The sequence below is a fragment of the Belonocnema kinseyi genome, chromosome 3, assembly GCF_010883055.1.
Source record: "Belonocnema kinseyi isolate 2016_QV_RU_SX_M_011 chromosome 3, B_treatae_v1, whole genome shotgun sequence".
In the NCBI taxonomy this organism is placed as follows: Eukaryota; Metazoa; Arthropoda; class Insecta; order Hymenoptera; family Cynipidae; genus Belonocnema; species Belonocnema kinseyi.
Genome location: NC_046659.1, coordinates 153,595,658 through 153,615,635, shown reverse-complemented (window position 1 = coordinate 153,615,635; position 19,978 = coordinate 153,595,658). Strand labels below are relative to the sequence as shown.

Genomic DNA, 19,978 nt, shown 5'->3' with positions numbered 1-19,978 from the left:
ATGTTGTTTTTATAGAAAATATGTATTTATTTTCTTACAAAAAAATTCTATTTGAAAGAAAATTCACAACTTTTTAAGTTAATTTTTTCCTTCCGAAGAATGAAGACATGAATAGAAAAAAAGGTGAAAATGAAAAATAACTGTCCATCCTTCACAAAAAATATATAAAGGAATGCATCTCACGACCCACTGCAGTTCACCCTTTTTGTGCTAAAAATAATAAATCCATAACGAAGCACTGCAGTATACGCCCCAAGAAAATGATGGAGAAATCTCACACTTTACCTCTTTTAATCTACAAATGATATAGAAAAACGATATTTCCTATTTGCGACAATTTTAGGTTATGTTAGCATTGCACATGGATTATTTGTCAAAAATTACCCCGTAGAGAACTGAGAGGTTATTTAAAAAAAAATTGGATTTTGAAGATGATTTACAGTTTTTTCCAGAATTTTAGGTTATGTTGGCAAGTTTGACCTCAAATGAGTATTTTAAAAGAAAATTATTAGATTCTAATTGAATGATTTTTTGTAAATAATAAAATTTACAGTCTGGAAATAATTTTGAGTGTTTCAAAATTTTATCGGGATTTGGCATTTTCAAACAAAAAACATTATAATTTGAACTAGCTTTAAATTTGTTTAATTTTTTGATAATATTAGCGTTTTACAAGTATTTTTAATACAAAATTAGTAGATTAAATTTTTTAAAGCTTTTAACAAAAAATATTAAATTTCAAAGAAGGTCAATAATTTTTAAACAATTTTAGGTTATGTTGGCGTTGAACATCAAAATTGGTATTTAAAAAGAAAAAGCATTATAATTTGAAAATAATTTTAAATATTAAAAAAAAAATATTTTGTTGTCATTTTACACTTATTTTTAATGAAAAATGATAAGATTTAATTTTTTACCGGAAATTGACATTTTTAAACAACATTTTTCAAAAACTTTAGGTAATGTTCGTATGTTTAATCTGAAAATGATATTTTTGAACAAAAATAATATGATTCAAATCCAATAACTTTCGTTTAAAATAATAAAATTTACAAGCTTAAACAATTTTTGATTTGGTTAGTATTTTGTCGGCAATTAACATTTTTAATAAAAAATTATTAAATTTCACAAAAGAAGAAAATTTTTTTAACAATAAGAAGCTGATGTTACGTTGGCGTTTCACATAAAAAATTGGATTTTTCAAACAGAAATTATTATAATTTCAACCAAATTTAAAATCTATTAACAATTTTTGATTACTTTAGTGTTTATTGTCAGAAATTTGTATTTTTTGTTTAAAAACAAAATTATATTACAAACATTTCAAAGAAGATTAAGACTTTTTAAGCATTTTTGACCTTGATAGCGCTTTCTAACGAAAAACGGTATTTTCAATAAAAGTTCATTGGAATCAAAAAAAGATTAAGCAATTTTGAACAATTTTATGCTATGCTCGCTTTTTTCACTGAAAATCGGTGTAGATTTCAAAGAAGATTTACCATTTTGGAAGAATTCGAAGGTATTCTAACATTTTTTACTCGAAACCGGTTATCTTTAACAAACAAAATTTTGACTTTAAAAATTAAACATACAGTTATGAACATCTACGGGGTGCATTAATTATGTTCGCTAGAAATGGGTAAATTAGACGCTAAATACTAAAAAATATTTTTTTTTTAAATTAATTTTATATTTCAATTTAATAATTGCATGAAACAACTGTTTGTGTTTTCAATTACAGTAATTATTGTTTTAAACTATTTTATTAATTGTATAAAAGGTTGTATTTAAATGAATCAAAAATTCTATCGAAGTCCTCTAGAATGTTCATTCAATAAATTCCATTAAAGTTCCAGAGATTTCATAGACAGTTGCTATAGATTTTCTACGGGGATTACTGAGGGACGTATTTCGTTTACACATGCTGGAAATTCTGGGGGAATTTTTGTAATAACTTGTGAATTGAAACTGGAAATTGAATTCCATTAAATTGAAATTTTCTTATCCATTTTTTCAACTTTTTATTGTTAAATTGTTTAATGTCTATTTTCTTGCCCATAGATTATCAAAATATAAAAGTCTATATAAAAATGGCTATTACTGAAATTAAAAGACACTATGGGGAAACTTACATTATGATTATTAAGATACCCCAAATGAAGAATAATTTGTTTTATTTGAAATTATACTATCAAAAAAGTTCGAAATAAAAAAAAATATTGTCGAATCACTGATAAAAGTTAAAAACATACCATTTTAAAACGTAACAATTGAAATTTAATAAATGAAAAAAAAAAATATATATATATAAAGAGAGAAAGAGAGAAAGAGAGAAAATAACCGTAATTAAATTTTGTTTAGGATATGTCACATCTCGTGTCAACAATCAATTATAAATTGAATAATAAAGGAGAAGTTGAACACTTAATTGAGTGACTTACGTACATTTTAGTGATTTCATAAATTAAATCATTATTAATATTTATTTGAAGGTAAAATAATTTTTAATCAGTTTTCGGCTATATAGTTATTTTTAAACTACGTAGAAATAATAAAAGCATGTTAAAAATAAAAATTTATAATAATAATAATCCTTGTATGGAAATCTTTATCGTTGATTTTCAATTTATGAACTTTCAACCTTAAATAAAAGTGATTGAATTTTATAAATAATGAAAGACATCAAAATTAAAATTTTTTTATTTATATCCCTCTAAATCTTAAAATGATACATATTTAAAATGGTTGCACTTTGAATTTTAATTGTTTAATATTGAAAATGATTTAATTTTGACAATTTACAATGAAAGATTATGCAGGTTTCAAGTTTTACAATTGAAAATTATGTAATTTTGACAATATTTACAATTGGAATGTCATCAATTTGGAAAATTTAAAAGTATTGAAAAGTCTCGACTTTTGCACTTCAATTTTGAACTACAAAAGATCAATTGTTTAAAAGCGAGATGAATTTTCAACTGAAATGATGAATCTTGGAAAAAATTTTCGATTGATAATCTAAGACTCATTTTTGATTAAAAGAGAAGAATTTTTAACAAATTACGTGAATTTTCAACCGACTATTTCAATTTGTAACTACAAAAGATCAATTTTAAGCCAAAAATGGGATACTTAAATTTTTATGGAAAAAAATCATTTATCGAAGAAAAAACAAGAAATTGTCAACAAACTAGTTAGATTTTTAATCATAGATATGAGTTTTCAACTGAAAAGTTAAATTTTCAAGTAAGAAAGTAGACATTTTTAACCCTCAAAAAAATGAATTTTTAGAAAAATAGTTAAATTTTTAACTAAAAATATCAATTTTCAACTGAAATACTGAATTATGAGCCAAAAAATCAATTTTCAACTAAGAAGTTCATCTTTGAATCAAGTAGGTGAACATTTAAAGAAATAATATTATTTTTCAACCAAGAAGATTAATTTTATATGAAAAAGACAAATTTTCAACAAAATACAACAATGATTCTCCCAAAAATTATTTTTTAGCTAGAAAAAAATGAATTAAAAAAAAAAATTTTAACAAAATAGTTAAGAGACGAATTTCCTACAAAATACAAGAATTTTCAACCAATTAGTTGAATTTGTAACTAAAAAACATGAACTTTAAACCAAAAATGGAATATATTATTTTTTAAGTTAAAAAATTATTATTCAAACAAAAACAACAAATTCCCAACAAACTAGTTAAATTTTCAATCAAAGAGATAACTCTTCAACCGAAAAATAGAATTTTCAACTGAAATAATATTAATCTTCCACCAAAATAAAATAATTTAAAAAAAATAGTTAAATTTTGAACTAAAAAACTCAAGTTTCAAATAAAATTATGAATCATAAACAAAAAAATTAGTTTTCAATAAAATAGTTAAACAAAAATTAGACTTTTTAAAACAAAAAAAAAACAAGAATTGACGAGAAAAAAGTTGAATATTCAGCTGAAAAAATATTAATCTTTAAATGGTTGTCAAGCGAAAAGTTAAATTTGTAACTTAGAAAATGTTAAGTTTGAACAATAACAACAACAAAATTCAACAAAATAGTTAACTTTTCAACTGAAATGATTAATCATAAACAAGGACAAAAATTTTCGACAAAGTAGTTCCACTTACAACAAAGTAGTTTAATTGTTACAAAATAATAATTTTGCTGCAGGAGGATTAATTTTCAGCCAAGAAAAGCAAGTTTTTATTGAAATAGTTGAAGCTTCAACCAAACAGTTGGATTTTTAACTGAAAAGTCACCTTTTAAATCCAAATGTGAATAGTTCATATTTTAATAAACAAAATTCATTTGCAATAAAAAATACTAATTTTCAACAAAATAGCTAAACTTTCAAACAAATAATGAAATGTTTAACCAAAAAGTTTAATTTTCTACCAAAGATCAACTTTTCACAAAAACATTTTTTTGAACTAAAAAAGAATAATTTTCAACCGCAAGTAATTGAATTTTCAACCAACAAAGTTTCTGGATTTTCAACTGAAAAAAATGGAATAATAAATTTTTACTTTAAAAAAAAAAATGTATTAGCTGATATTTCAGCCAAAAATATTTTTATTCCAAATAAAGAAAACAATCGAATTCAACCAAAAAGATTAACTTCGAACGAAGAAGATTTATTTTCTACCAATAAAGACAAACTGATCTAATCAGTAACGTCCAGTGACCGAATCAGAAATTTTCAATGATCTAAAAAAAAGTGAAATCGATTGATGTAATCAGTAACTTTCACTAATGAAATCAGTAAGTTTGATTAATCTAATCCTTGAGTTTCAATGTGTTAAACAGTCATTTATGGTTAATTTAATTCGTTTAAAAAAATGTAAAAATCTGTATAAAAATTTGAATTTAGAAATAACTTTGCAATATTATTATATGGGACAATCAGTCGCTTGGATTGACTGAATGATCGAGGTAGCAATGTTAACTGATTCATCTGTTAAAATGACTTTTAATGCAATTAGCCAAGCTTTGACTGATTTTTAATTTAGTATTCACACTTGATAGAAAAAAATCAACTTTTTCTCTATGCACCGCGTCAGGATTGGTTCGAACATGAATACCGTCACTCCCAAAATTGTCCACACATCCGTATCTTACCTCCCGGCTTCCCGAGTCTTTCCTAGCCACGGAGTCGATCACTTCCGGAATGGACTAAACACACCGCGGAACCGGTGTCTGTCGTCGTTTTTCGTATCAAAACCGAGGTCAAAACCCAAGTAAGTCTCACCGGGGTTTTGAGAAATAGGGGTTCGTCAGAAAAGGTGCCGACGGTCACGTGTCGGTCCTGCGCACTCGGCCCTAAAAATCACAGGGGGAAAGGTTTGTATACCGCGAAGGTCGACGAACGTCGGTCCCGAGGACTAGGGCACCCCACTTGTTTCAGAATCCCACTTGCTTTAGAATCCCACTTGTCTTAGAATCCCACTCGCTTTAGAATCCCACATGTTTTAGAATCCCACTTGTTTCAGAACAGCCAGTGCCACAGGTTTATAAATCTTAGGGTGACCTGAACACTATCTAAGTGTCAATTTCGCGTAAAAGACTGATTCTATATCCTCTGTGGATATATATTGAAAAATAACATATAGATAAATTTTTTGTATGTGTGTCGAGTACTGGAGATCCGCACGCTTCGACTTACCTATGACGTGTGTGTGTACTACCCACTAGTTCGCCAGTGAAACAGTGAAAGCTTGGCTGAGAGTCGCGAGGGTGCTGCCGTCCAGGGCCTCCGGGTGGGTCGATATGGACACGCCTGCGCTGCCTTTACAATTTTCATCCCTTCCAGGAGGATCAAACCATCAGCGGACACGCGACTGTTCGAGAATGTATGGGAGTGCTCAGATAACGGCGTTCATACATTTCGACAGTGCCGTACCCCATTCAAGTCGGTTGGTTAACTACCCTCCTGGAAAAATCGAATCCAGACCAGATGTCGGCTCTGATTCCCATTCGCCTTTGGGAGCAACTGCTATCCGCAGTTTCGGGAGACAAGACTTTTTTTCTTGACTTTTAAGCAAGTGTAAATCCAGAGAAGTCACCTGGAATGGGAGCCAGGGGTTAATTTTATTCATGAAGAAAGAGAGAGAGAGAGAGAAAGCCACGACTAATTAAATTGACCAATTGCCTTTAAAAACAAAAATAACTTTGAGATGATTTCCCGGTTACCAAACATTTTCCCCAGTCATACAAATTTTGTATATAGCTCTTCATAGTTGGAAAATGGACCATTTAAATATGAAACACTTGATTGTGAAATAAAAGCATTCAAACGATTAGTACTCTTGTTTAAAGTACAGTCGAATCTGGATTTATTGATGATGGATTTAGTGTTCTTATACTTCTCGTCCTTTGGATTTAATGCGAACAAATGTTAAGCGCAAAGAAATCGTCTTTTCTTCTGACCTTGCTGAAATTATATTTTCAATGATGTTTTTTTTTTGTTTTCAGCTATTTATTTAACGTCGCACCTACATCTAGATAATTAGCGACAATTAAAATATTTAAAAAGTTTGTATTTTTTACAAATTAGAGTTATAAGTATATATTCTGTTAAAATACTATTGTAAATGAATACATTGAAAATGATAATAATACTGTTTTTTGATTTTTTTATAACTTGATTAATAGACTCGAGTTTTTTTCCTCTATATTAAAAATGTCTTGAAGAGAGTTTCTTGGAGATTCTTGGAGAGAGTTTTGGGTTTTGAGTTTACATTGAAGATCACTAAACTTTGTACATTCGATAATTAGGTGATTGACACTGATTACTACACTGGTCACATTTTGGTGGTTGTGATTTATCGAGGAAGTATTTGTGCGTAAATTTGCTATGTCTGATTCGAAGTCTGGTGAGAAGGACTTGTTCTCTTCTGCTGAGTATTCTCCAAAATGGGTGATCTGGGTTCTTCTTCTGAATAGTTGAAACGTCATTCTGAGTGCTGTTGTTGGTTTCTCTCTAATATTGGTGGGCGATTACTTAAACGTAGTTTTTGGCATCTGGTAAGGATATTCTTAGGTTTTCCTCCTCGAGTTGTAGCGAAGTTGTGAATTTGGCCAGTATGTATGCTTGTTCGTTTCCGTCGATATTTAATTGCAGGCATTCAGTATAGGTTTTTTGGATTCGTTCGGTCCTGTGCTCGTAAGAATTTCTAGTTTGGATAGCTTAGAGGCTACTTAATGGATCAGTAAATATTGTGAATTCATACCCAGGTAGAATTTTACAAAGTTCACAAAATATACTATTCGAGTTTGGGAGACTAAAGTAGGATTCTTGATTTAGTGAGTAAACAGCGCATCCAACTCGTAGTTCGGTTTGGATCCGTCAGTAAAAAGATGAGTTGAACTGCTGTAGCTTTGTTCGATGTTTTGATAGCATTATAGCCATTCGTTTGCAGCGATATCTTTTTTTAAATTTTGTGTTAGTCTGAGGTTTAACTTTAGAGGTAGCTCATACCAAGGAGGGTCTTGGCCAAGAAGATTGTGTTGGATTGGGGGCAACTTGGTTCATGTTGTCAATAAGTATTTTTATAGAATGTTATTAATAGGTTTTGGTATACATGGTCGTAAATTGGTTTGTTCTTGTGAATTCTTTGAGAAGAGTAGTTCATGGGTTGGGTTTTTGGGAGTTGCTGCTATTGAAACTGCCTGTTTTAAGGTGAGTTCGAGTCTTCTGTTGCTTAGTGGAAGTTCGTTTATTTCTAATCGAACTTTTTTGTTTGGGCTGGTGTGGAATGCCCCGCAGCATATTTTCAGACTGGTGTTGTAGATGGGATCGAGGGTACCTTTTTACGCTGAATTTTAAATTATGGAGATGTAGTCTAATTTTGATTTGATGATGGCTTCATAAGTTGGTTGAAGAACGCTAAGGTCGGCTTCCTAATTACTATAAGCCAGGATTTTGAGAATAGCGATCCATTTTTTGCAGTCATCTTTTAGTTTGAGTATATGTGGTCTTCATGTTACTTTTGATCAAATAGTAGACCTAGTGATTTGATTACCGTTACTGTTTTGATTTCATATTTGTCTAACTATAAAGTTGGGGTTATTTGGGGTCAGGTCGTCTGCAAATATTGTTAATCCTACGGGTTTTTTGAATCCTGCATATAACGTCATTAATTGAGGTGAGAAAGAGGGTTGCGCTCATGACTCAGCCTTGGGACACTCCATTTTCTAGGGTGAATCTATTGGAAAGTTCACCATTAACTTTAACTTGGATGTACCTCTGGTGGAAATAGTTTTTATAAAAGCTAGCAGATAACCGTTAATTGTTTCTTTTTCCAGGGTTTTAATTATTTTGCATCTCCATTTCATTTCGTATGCTTTTTTAATATCTAAACAAACCATTATCAGTTGCTGATTGTTAGAGAATGTTTCACTGATTTCAGCTTGAGGATAATAAGTGCATCTAGGGTGGATCTTTTATCTCTGAATTCACTTTGTTGCGGAGTGAAAAAATGTTTTTTTTTTCTTTCTAAATACCACCGGAGTCGAGTGTTTACTATCTTTCCGAATAGTTTACACATTGTGCAAGTTAGAGCGATTGGGCGATATTTTGTTGGATTCGTGTTTTATTTTCCAGGCTTAGTGATTTGGTCCAGAGTTTGGTAACTTTCTGTAAAAAGAATAGGGGATCCCAACAGATCCAGGACATTTGCCTTTTGAGTTATTTATTGCGTCTTGAAGGTCTTGCTATGTAAGTTCTGCATTGATTTCTGTGGTTGTTGGGTCGTCGCCGGTTATCTCTAGAGAGGCTTTGGTCTCTTCTAAGAATTTGGATACTTTTAATGAGTGATGGTAGTTGTCATTGCTAGTGTTCTTTGCAAATCCTTTACCAATTAGGTCTGTCATTATTTTCGGATCAGTCGTTATTGTTATATTAGGTTTTTGTAACCCCGTTATTTTTGTACTTGAGAAGTTTCCTGTTATTCTTTTGATTTCATTCCATATAGTCGTCATAGTTGATTGATTATTGAGCGTAGTGAGGTAATCCGTTCACAATTTTCTTCTGTTGTGTACGTAGGTTCGACGAACTGCTGCTGTTAGTTTCTTAAATTTTATTTTATTTTCCAAAGTGTTCATCTTGTTTATAGCTTTTTCAGCTGTTTTATTTATAATTAAGTGACGATAAAAACAATTTTATATATTGATTGGGTAATGATTACTATCATGTAATCCAGGGAGTGTTTCCCACTTAAATTTTGGAGCAATCTGTAGGCTACACAAGAAAGGGTCTATTAAACTGAAAGAGTTGTGTGCGATACTGAGGTGGTTTGGGGATTTGTTGTTTAGGAGAAATATATCTGTTTTGTCTAAAATATTTTCTATTTTCTTTCCTCTGGGGCATGTTTTGTTTATTTCCTATAGTCTATTTCTGGCATTGAAATCTCATAGAAGTAAAAAGGATTTCGGTAGTTGTTGAATTAAGTTTTCTAACTGCATCTTAGTTCATTACTATCAAAGATTTAAATGTTGCATATGCATAGTTGTATGGGAGTAGCGATTCTTATTGCAAGAGCTTCTAAGTTGGTTTGTAGTTGGAGTTCCTGGGCATTAATATCTTTGTCGACATATGTAGCTACACCTCCACTTGCGTGGTCCGCTCCAATACGATTTTTAATAAATTTTTTATATCCTGTTAGGTTTCCGTATACGTAATCTTTGAAGTTTGTTCCTTGTACGGAAATGATTTCTGGATGTAGTTCTTTATTGATGATTTGTAGTTCTTCCTGGTGGGGACGATATCAATTTAGATTCCATTCTAATATGTCCATAATTATGATTGATCAAAATCTTCTTCAGAGCCTATGTATGAGGGAGTCTTGGTCATCTGGTTCAGATGGGACTGATCTGCCTTGTTTGTTTCAAGGTTCTTGAGTATTTTGAATAACCTTCTGAAACGGCTTTTCATTTTTCGATCTTGTATTAGAAGAATAGTGTTTCGAGTGTCGGTATTAAATCCTCCACTTCATCTGTGTAATAGTTCACTATTGTTGTTATGTCCTCTGCTCCTTGAAAGTTTTCTAATAGCAATGTAAGTTGTGTAAAGTTCAAAGGAAACATAGTGAGATTATTGTCAAGAGTTTCTTTCTTGAGTAGAAGAATTACTTCTATTGTTTTATTTGATGTGGATGTTGATATCGAAGCTTCTGTGTATTGTTCGCCTGGTTTATATCTGGAAATTCAAGGAGATTTTTCTGTTTAGGTAGGTCAATTTAGGTGTCGAAATTAACTGGATTTTTTCCTATTGTATGATTAGGAGTCATAATGTTTGCGTTTGACTCATATTGTTTGGTTAGATGATCTTGTTGCTGAGAACATGAGAGAAACCTTGATCGTGTATACTTGCTCTCAGGAAATTAATCTTGGAAGGGATTATAATTCCATACTCTTGGAGTTCTGATTCTAAAACTTCGTGGGGAATGACTGAAGATACGTTTAAAAGAATTATTTTCTTAAAGGGGTTTACCAGAGGTTGAAGTTCTGATTTTTGGTGTTCTACGGTTATCTCTTTATACTTATCCGTTAGTTCTTTAACTATTTATTTGGTGGCGAGGAATAAGCTTATTCGACCATTTGAGAATTTGGAAGCAAATTTGATGTTTTCTGGTTGGCAAGGAAACCGAAGCTTTTCAGGTATTCTTTAAGTTCGAATTCGTCTCTTGATTCGACGATTATTCCTTTGTCTTTCTTCGGGAACGTATCAGAAATGGCTGAAGCGCATGTTTTTTTTGTTGGAGAAGACGAGTTGGGTTGTGCACTTATTTAGGGATTCACTAAATTTTGCTGGTTAACATTCATTTTGTGGAGAGTGCGCGTGCACTCTTCACCAGAGGTTGGTTTCGTTCATGATGCTTTTAACACTAAATCACTTATAATGCTTAGGGAACTTTATTATCAGGCACTGAAATTCTCGGAACTCTCAAACAGTACGGGCTCATAGTTAACACGATTATTCGCATCGAAATTCAAGCTGAGCCTGAATGATAGTTTATCAACAAAATTTTGCAAGCTATCAATATTTGTATATTTTATAAATAATTTATATAAATAAATTAACTTTTTGGACGATCTTAAGCGAAAATAAACAGTTTTTCTTCTGACCTTACTAAAATTATATCGCCAATAATGTTCTCTGAAAAACTTGTTGCCACCCATTATTACTTGTTCCTTTTATAAAAAAGTTATATAAAAATGAACATTTTTAACGTTTTCAAGCGAAAATAAATCGTTTTTTCTTGTATTGTTTTTGAAATTGTATTGCCAGTCATGTTTTCAGAAAACATGTATTTGTTAATACAATTTGTCTATAACAATAAGGTATACAAATTTACAATTGGTTTATCTTTCTTATACCCCTGTGTATTAAACCCAAGGGACGAGAAGTATAAGAAAAATTTTGTCTAGAAGATAAAAAATGAAATTTAAAAAATCTACATTTTTTCGCTGTTTGCATTGAAATAAAAATTATGTGAACAAGATAATAAAAAATGTGCTTACTCCACTTTCCGAAAATTTATCTTGAATTAAGAAAAAATTTAAAATGGGTATATAATTGCGTTCTAAATTTCATTTTGAACCTCGTTTTCCGATTTTAACTCACTGTGCGTCGCGAGGATAGGTGAGAGGAGCTCCGGAGATGAGCAATGTTCACTCAGGCGTGGCATCACAGCAATGAAATTGCAGAAGATTGCAAAATATTGGATGATATTGCAAAACATTTAATGGATTATACTATCTAAATCCGAATCAATAGAATTTTTAATAACGCAATGAGTAACATTGTGTCTGATAACTAAATTATAAATTTTATCACCTTCTATTAAACGAAATAATAAGATCTGTGTAGTAATAACTTACGAATTCAGTGAGTAGCAATGAATTAGTAGGAAACCATAATTTAATCAATCTCTTAATACTTTATGCTGGTTTTTGAATTTTAATTAAACAGTTTTTTATGTTTTCCTAATTTATATTCGAAGTTTATATTGTTATAACAATAATTGTATATAAACAATACAATATTGAGAATTCAAGCGGCACATAAATTTTCAAAACAAAATACAGCAGTGCCTCTTGAAGCGTAATTCCGTGTCCTTTTGACTTAGGGAATTGCGCAATTAGTTTCAGCGTGTCTCGCATTTTTAAAAAATTTGAAAATCAAACTTCTTCTTACAAAAATATATGATGGAATTTGTGATAAGTTGAAATTTATTTTGAATATGCGGCTAAAAGTAAATGGCGTCTCTAGTATAGCGCAGGCGTGTGCACACTGGTGCTGCTCTCTATGCTGCCATGATGCCGTGACTTTCCTTCTTCTCATAATTTGTCGTCTGTGAATAACTAGATTCTGACTACAATTTATTGCAAGTTAAATGGTTTTGGTCACTTATATTATTATTTTTGGTGTCTTTAGTTTATTTAAAATGACCAAGTTGTAATTTAAATTGAAGAATAAGTGAATAGTTTAAAGGGAACTAAGAAAGTGTCCTTGAAAAAAGTTAGGTTAACTATAAGAATTATAGGCTTATAGTGGGCAGAAATACCCAGAATCACCACTCGGGTTGTTGCTAAGGAATATTGATGAGCCTTTTCATGTGTATAAATTTAATTATAGTATAAGAATGTCGAAAATCTACAAGTTAAGGTAGCTGGTTAGGATTGCCACTTGGTTAGGTTATATGTAACTAGATTGAATCTTTAAACGACAGAAATAAACCCAGCAGTTGCATAAACGATCAAAAAGAATTAACTTTTAATTGAGAAGTAATTTTTTACAAAAATAAAAGACAGATTTCCAACAGAATAGGTGAATTTGCAACCAGAAAAGATAAATTTGCAACCAATATGATGAATCTGAAACATAAAAGAAAATTAATTATCAAGAAATACATAGATTTTTAACTAACAAGATGGATTTTTAACCAAATAGTTCAATTTTAAGCTAAAGACGGTCAACCTTTAACCCAGAATGGAACAATTAAATTAAACCTAAAAATGAATTTTTTTACAATTTAGTTCAACTTTCAACTAAGGAATTGCTTATTTTCAACTAAAAAAGATTTTATTTTAAATAAAAAACAATTGAATTAAACCAAAAAGGAGGTATAATTTTTCACAAAATAATTGAATCCTTAACCAAGGTTGCTCCTTAGTATACTTTTTTCCTTCTCCCTTCTTCCATTTGTTATACACGTGTCTCTAATGAGCCGGAAAGAAGGTAATTGGAAGTCTTATTCAATTTGTGTGCTTTTTTGTGTTCTGTTTTTGGTGCATAAAAGAGTCAATACGAAATTATATTTCTAAAAAAAAAATGAATTTTTAACCTGAAAATGTTAGTTTTCATTAGAAAATTAAATTATTAACCAAAAATTTGGATTTTTTACAAATTTCAATCAAATAATTAAAACTTTCAACTAAACAGAGGAATTTTTAACAACAAGGGATGTATTGTGAACCAAAAAATTCTGTATTGGAAAGTGATAGGGAGTGTGGACAAGTGAAGAGAGGGGAAAGGGAAGAGAGGAAGAGATGTGAGTAGGGATTTGGAAGGGATCGGGAAATAAGGGAAGGGTGTGATAGGATCCGATCAGATAGGACAAGTTGGGATAGAAGAGAAGGTTTCCTTCTCATTTTTCTTTCCTCTTTTTTATTTTTGTCCGAGGAAAATTATTTTATTTTCTTTTTTAGGAGAAAAAAGTGTTTTTCTTTATTATTTTTTTTTTCAAACTTTAATAGGAACATTTTATGGCAGTTGTCCCAATTTAGTCGTTGGATTCTTGGTTTTATTTTTAGGAATTCTGCACATTAAAAGAGAAGAGCAGAGAGAAGGAAGAGCGATGTGGGAAAAATTTAAGACTTACTTATCATCTTCACAGGCTACGAAACATTTTTTTGTAGTTGAATGGCGTTACCACCGACTCTTGCAATTTCGCTTTCGTGTTTTCATTTTTTTAGCTTTACTATAATTTTGAGGGTTTCTTATGCTACACCGGAAACCTGTGTAACTAAGGTTGGATGTTGGAAAAGTATTTTCATCTGCTTGTTTATTATGGTTTTCTTTTCATCAGTAGTTAAAAATAACATGAGAAAATGAGGAATAAGGAAGTAAGGAGTGAGGCAGTATAATGAGAAGAGTGGATGTAGGGGATACCAGGTAAGATGAAAGGAGGGCAAGTATAGGAAATTACGGGAAAATAGGAAAAGAAGTGAAGGGAAGAATAATAGGGTATTTCATGGAGCTTTGGAGGGAGTAGGAAGATTGTAGAAGTAAGGAAGATAGTAGGAAGGGAGAATTACGGGTGGAGAAGGGAAGTGCAGGAAAAGTGGAAAAGTAGAGGAGAAGTAAAGGAGGAAGAACTATAGGAGGGAAGATTTGAACTACTTAATGAACATGTAAATAGACTAAGACATTCTTTCTTGTAGGCGTGTGTTGCCTACTTTTAATAATTGTTAAATTATTTATTTAGATTAGATCGATGAGCAGGGAAATAAGGGATGGCGAGGGAATGTATGTGGAGATGAAGAAGGGAAAGGTAGTAGGAAGGGTGGGGGAGTAGGAAGGGAGAGTTAGTAGGAATGGAGAATGATAAGATAAGATCGATTAGGATAAAGTAGGATAGGAGAGATGAGGAGAGGCGGGAGTTGAATAATAGGGCGTGGGGGGGGGGGCGGATTTGAACAATTTAATTAACGCCTTAAGCCCATGTGATGAGTCCGTCACGTGACCAGATTCTAACCTTACCGCCAGTTTTTTTATTTCCTAACTTATTATCACACGAAACGCTACATCCAGTTGAAAATTTGGAATACTGAACAAGAAGCACTAAGAATGCGGAGTCCGGTCCTAAATTTTTATAATTATGAAAAAAAAATTTAATGTAAATAATTTTTTTTGCTTTTTTTCATAATTAGTAAAATTTAGGACCAGACCCACCTTTATGGGTGCTTCTTATTCATTGTCCAAAATTTTCAACTCGATGTGGCGCTTCGTGTGAAAATAAGTTTGGGAAATAACAAAAGAGAGGGTAAGGTAGGAATCTGGTCACGTGACTCACTCATCACATGGCCTTAATAGGCTTCTTAACTCTTTTTTGTAGGTTCATGAGGCTTACATTGACTATTTTTTTTCTTTTAGTGTTGGGTTTCAGTTTTTGTATTCTTAATGCTTTTTTGTTTCGATTTTCGTATATTCTATTAAATTTCTTGAAATCCATTGAATTCAATAAATTATCATAAATTTATAGAAATCTCATCAAATATGGATTCTAACTGAAGCGGAATACAGAACTCCACAAAATCCAATAAAATATCGAGAACAGCAATTGGTATATTCCAGAAAAAAGTTTAAATTCTATCCTTTTTTCTTTATTTTGTATCTAAAATGTTTGGCAATAGTTTTCTAATTTAAAAAATCTTTGCACTTAGAGGTTTTGAAAAAATCTATTTGTAGTTTCAAAATATCGAAATTTGCACGTTTTTTGGAAAATGAAACATGACATAAAAAAAGTCGAGAAAGCAAAATTGTTCACCGGAAAAGTTTTCACAAAGAAAGCTTTCTAGTTTTCTTTTACTAAAAAATTTAACTGCTTATTTCTGTGTACGATTAAAAAAAAAAGTTTTCAACGAAATGTATTCTAGATGCATTCTAGATTTTCAAACGGGTTTTACTTCATTTGTTTTAATTTTTTTCTCGTATATAACCGAAAAATCAATTTTTACTTTCTAAAATTATAAATTTAACTTTTCGAAAAAAAACGAAGTAAGAGTGAAAATAGAGAAAGAGTACTTCTAAAGAAGTTGTTTCAAGGACAAGAATTTTAAAACATTCCAGATAGAAAATAAAGAAAAAAATTCCTGTGTCCTTTTGGGTTAAAATCATTGTAACGGAACATAACCTTAACTGTGTATAATTTTTCAGATTTTCACGCAATATTATCTGATTCTGAAACGTTTATTTATGTAGAATCGATACCACCTACTTGTCACCTTTAAAATAATTGCAATAGAATAATATACGTGTTAAATAATAATAATAATGATTATGAATAATCTAGTAATCAGTAAGCAGTGCTAGAAAATGCTGTAAAAGTGACTGGTGAAACTGGTTCAATAGGGTGAGGAAAATCCAATGCATATGTATGTAACCGCATCATGCAACCCATAATCGTTATCACTATCTTGATACAAAGCACGCGATCAATAATTGTTTGCTAAGTAATATATAATTACTTTTGACTTTAATAGATATTTAAAAAAATTTTGCATCAGTGATAACTTAAAAAGAAAAACATCGAAATATTTTACGTCAGAAATATTTTAGGTCAGAATTACTATTTTAATATAGTTATATCTATTTATTTTGAGGAAAAAATGCTAACTTATGCTCGATAATATCAGAAAGAATTGTAAATAAATAACTTTATGGGGCAATTGCGCCTTATACATCAATGCATTCTGATAGCTATAGGAAAATATTTTTGTGAGTTCCGGTTTTCATTTAAACTCTGGGTTCTTGGACTTTCTTTCACTGCTTGCTTGTACTCGATTTCAGACAATAGCAAAAAATAGTTTGAACTTAATATCATTATCGGACAATTGCTCAGCGTCCAAGCACGTATTCTGAAAGCTATAGAAAAATTTTAAGTTTTCTGATTTTCATTTAAGCGTCCGGTTCTTGGATATTCTTTACATATACGATGTCGGACAATCAACAAACAAATTTGAAAATCAATATCCTTATGGGACATCTGCATTTTGTCCATCCACACAATCTCAAATCTACAGGAATATTTTCAAAAAACTATAATTTTTACTTAAACGTCCGGTTCTCGGATTTTTATTTAACCAATTATGCTTATAATCGATATTCGACATCAAACAATACCAAAAATAGTTTTTACTCAATATCCTCATCGGACAAGTTCCTCCTACCACGCAAAAGACAGTTCTTTGCTAAGAATATTGAAATAAAGCTTTTTCTGGAATTGTCTGATTGAAACATAGCTAAAACCATTTGCTTGATTATTTTCTAAGTGTCCAAAAAATAAAAAATAAAATAATTTGCTCAAATGAATATTTTTGTATTTTCGTTTGTAAAAGTTGTTGATTTCCGTTACATTTGTTAGAGCTGCGTTTGTGGATAGAATTTTAATACTTTGAGAGATTCTCCCCCTGTAAGAAAGACCACTGGGATTCATTAGAACCAACTTTCTTCTTCTTTTACTCAGTTTTTAATCAACATTCCCATACAAATAGAAACTTTACTAAAAGGGGACCTGCTCTTTAATAATCCGAACCTGACGTGAAGACCCATAGCGTACATGTTTAGGTGCGTCTGTGTTGAAACTTTCCTGCGCTTTAGTAAGACATGACAGGTGTATTTTGCTGTCAGTCATACACAAATATATAGTTCACTTTCAGAGCTTCATACACGATATGAGGGAAAAGCTAATATGCAAAATCTATCATTTAAATTATAGATGGAAAAACTCAATTCTGCTTTTATAAATATAAATTTTATTAAATTTAATCTACATAAAAGAAAATCATCCATGATAATGTTCATTATTACCTTTCTTCAAATTTCATTGGGACCCTATCACAAAATAAATTTAACCAACACAATTTTTTTGTATGTAAGTAATTTGACTGTTAACGAAAAACAAAAATAAAAAAGTTATTCGACCATATACGATAAATTTTTAACAAAATAAATTCAGTTTGAAGCAATACAGTTTTATTCTCAATTAAAAAATGCCAATTTTTAACAAAAGTATTTTAACTTTCAACCAAAAAGATGTATTTTCAATCAAAAAGAATAAGTTTCTAATAAAAAAGTCGAATTCTGAACAAATTACCTACATTTTCCTCTAAGTAATTGAATTTTAAGTTAAGAAAGATTAATTTTTAACAAAAAATAAAATAGTTGAAATATCTTTAAAAAATGAATTAAAAACACTATTTTGATACAAAACAGTTCAATTTTCTGCCAATAGTTGAATTTTCTACTGAAAAAGATACATTTTCAAACAAAAATGAAAGTTAAATTGAACCAAAAAAGACAATTTTTCAACGAAAAACTTGAATCCTGAACCAATAGAGTTTTTTTAAATAAACAGAAGAATTTTTAACAAAAGTTACTTAACTCTCAACCAAAAAGATTAATCTTCAATCCACAAGAATAATTTTCTATTAAAAAAAGTCAAATTCTCAACAGAATAGTTACATTTTCAATGAATTGTTTCAATTTTGAAGTAAAAAAAAAAAAAAATTTTAGCAAAAAATAAAATAGTTAAATACATTTTTAAGAAAGTAGTAATTTCCAACCAAAAAAAAAAGAATGATTTTTCAAGCAAGAAAAATTTTTTTTACTAAAAACGATGATTTTTCAACAAAATACATAATTTTTTAACCAAATGGTTGAAGTTACAACCAAATTGAATAATTTTCTTCAAAAATAAGACGAATTTTTTGGACAAAATTTATGGAAAAAAATATCCATAAATTTTCAACCAAATAGTTGAATTTCCAAACCAAAAAGACGAATTTTCTACAAAACAATTGAATTTAATTAAGAAAATGAATTTTCGACCATACTATCAAATATTCAAGTGAAAAAGATGAATTTCGAACAATAAAAATAATTTCCAAGCGAACAGTTTAATTTTTGAATAAACAGTTAAATTTTCAGTTAGGAAAATGAATTTTTAACAAGAAAGAATTTTTAAAGAATTAGTTCAATTTTTAACTAAAGAGATGAATTCTCAACTTAAGGTATTAATTATAAAATAAGCTGACAATAATAATATAACAATGTTAATAATAAATAATTATTAACTATTAAATAATGAGTTTGTTTAAAACAAAAAACGAATTTTTAACAAAGTGGTCAGATTTTAAACCAAAGAGATGAATTCTCAACTAAAATTATGAATCACCAAAAAAAAAATTTCAAAATGTAGTTCAAATTTAATCCAAAGAGCTCAATTTTTAATCTAATAAGATAAATTCTCCAAAAAATGTAATAGTTGATATTTCAAGAAAAATATACGAATTATCAATAAGATACTTGCATCCTAAAATAAAACGGATTTATTTCCAATTTTCAGAATGAAATAAGTTTTAACCAAGTAGTTTCATTTTGAACTAAATAATATCAGCTTTCGAACAAAAAATATTCGTGTGTCGGATAGCGCTTTTGTGAATTACAAGCTCATTTCATCATGGCACGAAATATTCATATTAGTTCCATTGGTTTCAATAGGCATCGGAGCCCCACTGCCGCTCAACGTGAGCTTGCCATCGAGCTTATCCTCGCGTGTAGTTCCCGCTTTGAGTGAACTGCCGGAGCGTTATACGTAATTACACTCGTAGGCTGTTATGGTACAGCGCCTTACCACAACGCTCCTGTTTCATCACGTCTGAGTAACCACCGCATAAACTCTACAGTTCACTTTATTCCTACCTGTGGCGCTGTGTCAATTCTCGGAAAAGATATATCAGAGAGCAGTATGTCCGAGTTCACTGTATTAAAAATTCTAAATTTTCGGACAAAGAAAGATTTTTAGTTAGAAAAGACAACAAAAAATTATCAAATAGTTGAACTTTCAAGCCAAGAAGGCAATTTTTCAATAAAACAGTTAAATTTCCAAACGAAAAGGATGAATTTTTTACCAAAATGTGAAATTGGCAATATAATAAGTTTTGAACAAAAAAAATGAATTCTCTGTATAATTTTCTTATAGCGTTCTAGTAATTGAGTTTGCCCTGTAGAAATGATCAAATTTTACGTTCGGAAAACAAAATAATTATTGTTATAAACAAATTTTATTTATTTTTAAACTATTTTTTTAAATTTCACGTTTATTAAATTACAAAAAATATTTTATATGTATGTATCTTCGTTCTCTAAGTTTATAAAATCCTAGTAAGATTGGGCGGGGGGGGGGGG

The 19,978-nt window shown here is 30.2% G+C and overlaps 1 protein-coding gene across 1 annotated transcript in view; it reads right to left on the bottom strand.

Moving 5' to 3' along the window:
• The window catches only part of LOC117168719 (synapsin), a 128,679-nt gene extending 122,922 nt beyond the window's left edge, over positions 1–5,757 (bottom strand). Inside the window, exon 1 of the mRNA XM_033354442.1 lies at positions 5,669–5,757. The gene's annotated coding sequence lies outside the window, so the exon portion shown is untranslated. The remainder of the gene's footprint in view (positions 1–5,668) is intronic.
• Positions 5,758–19,978: the final 14,221 nt, after the last annotated feature.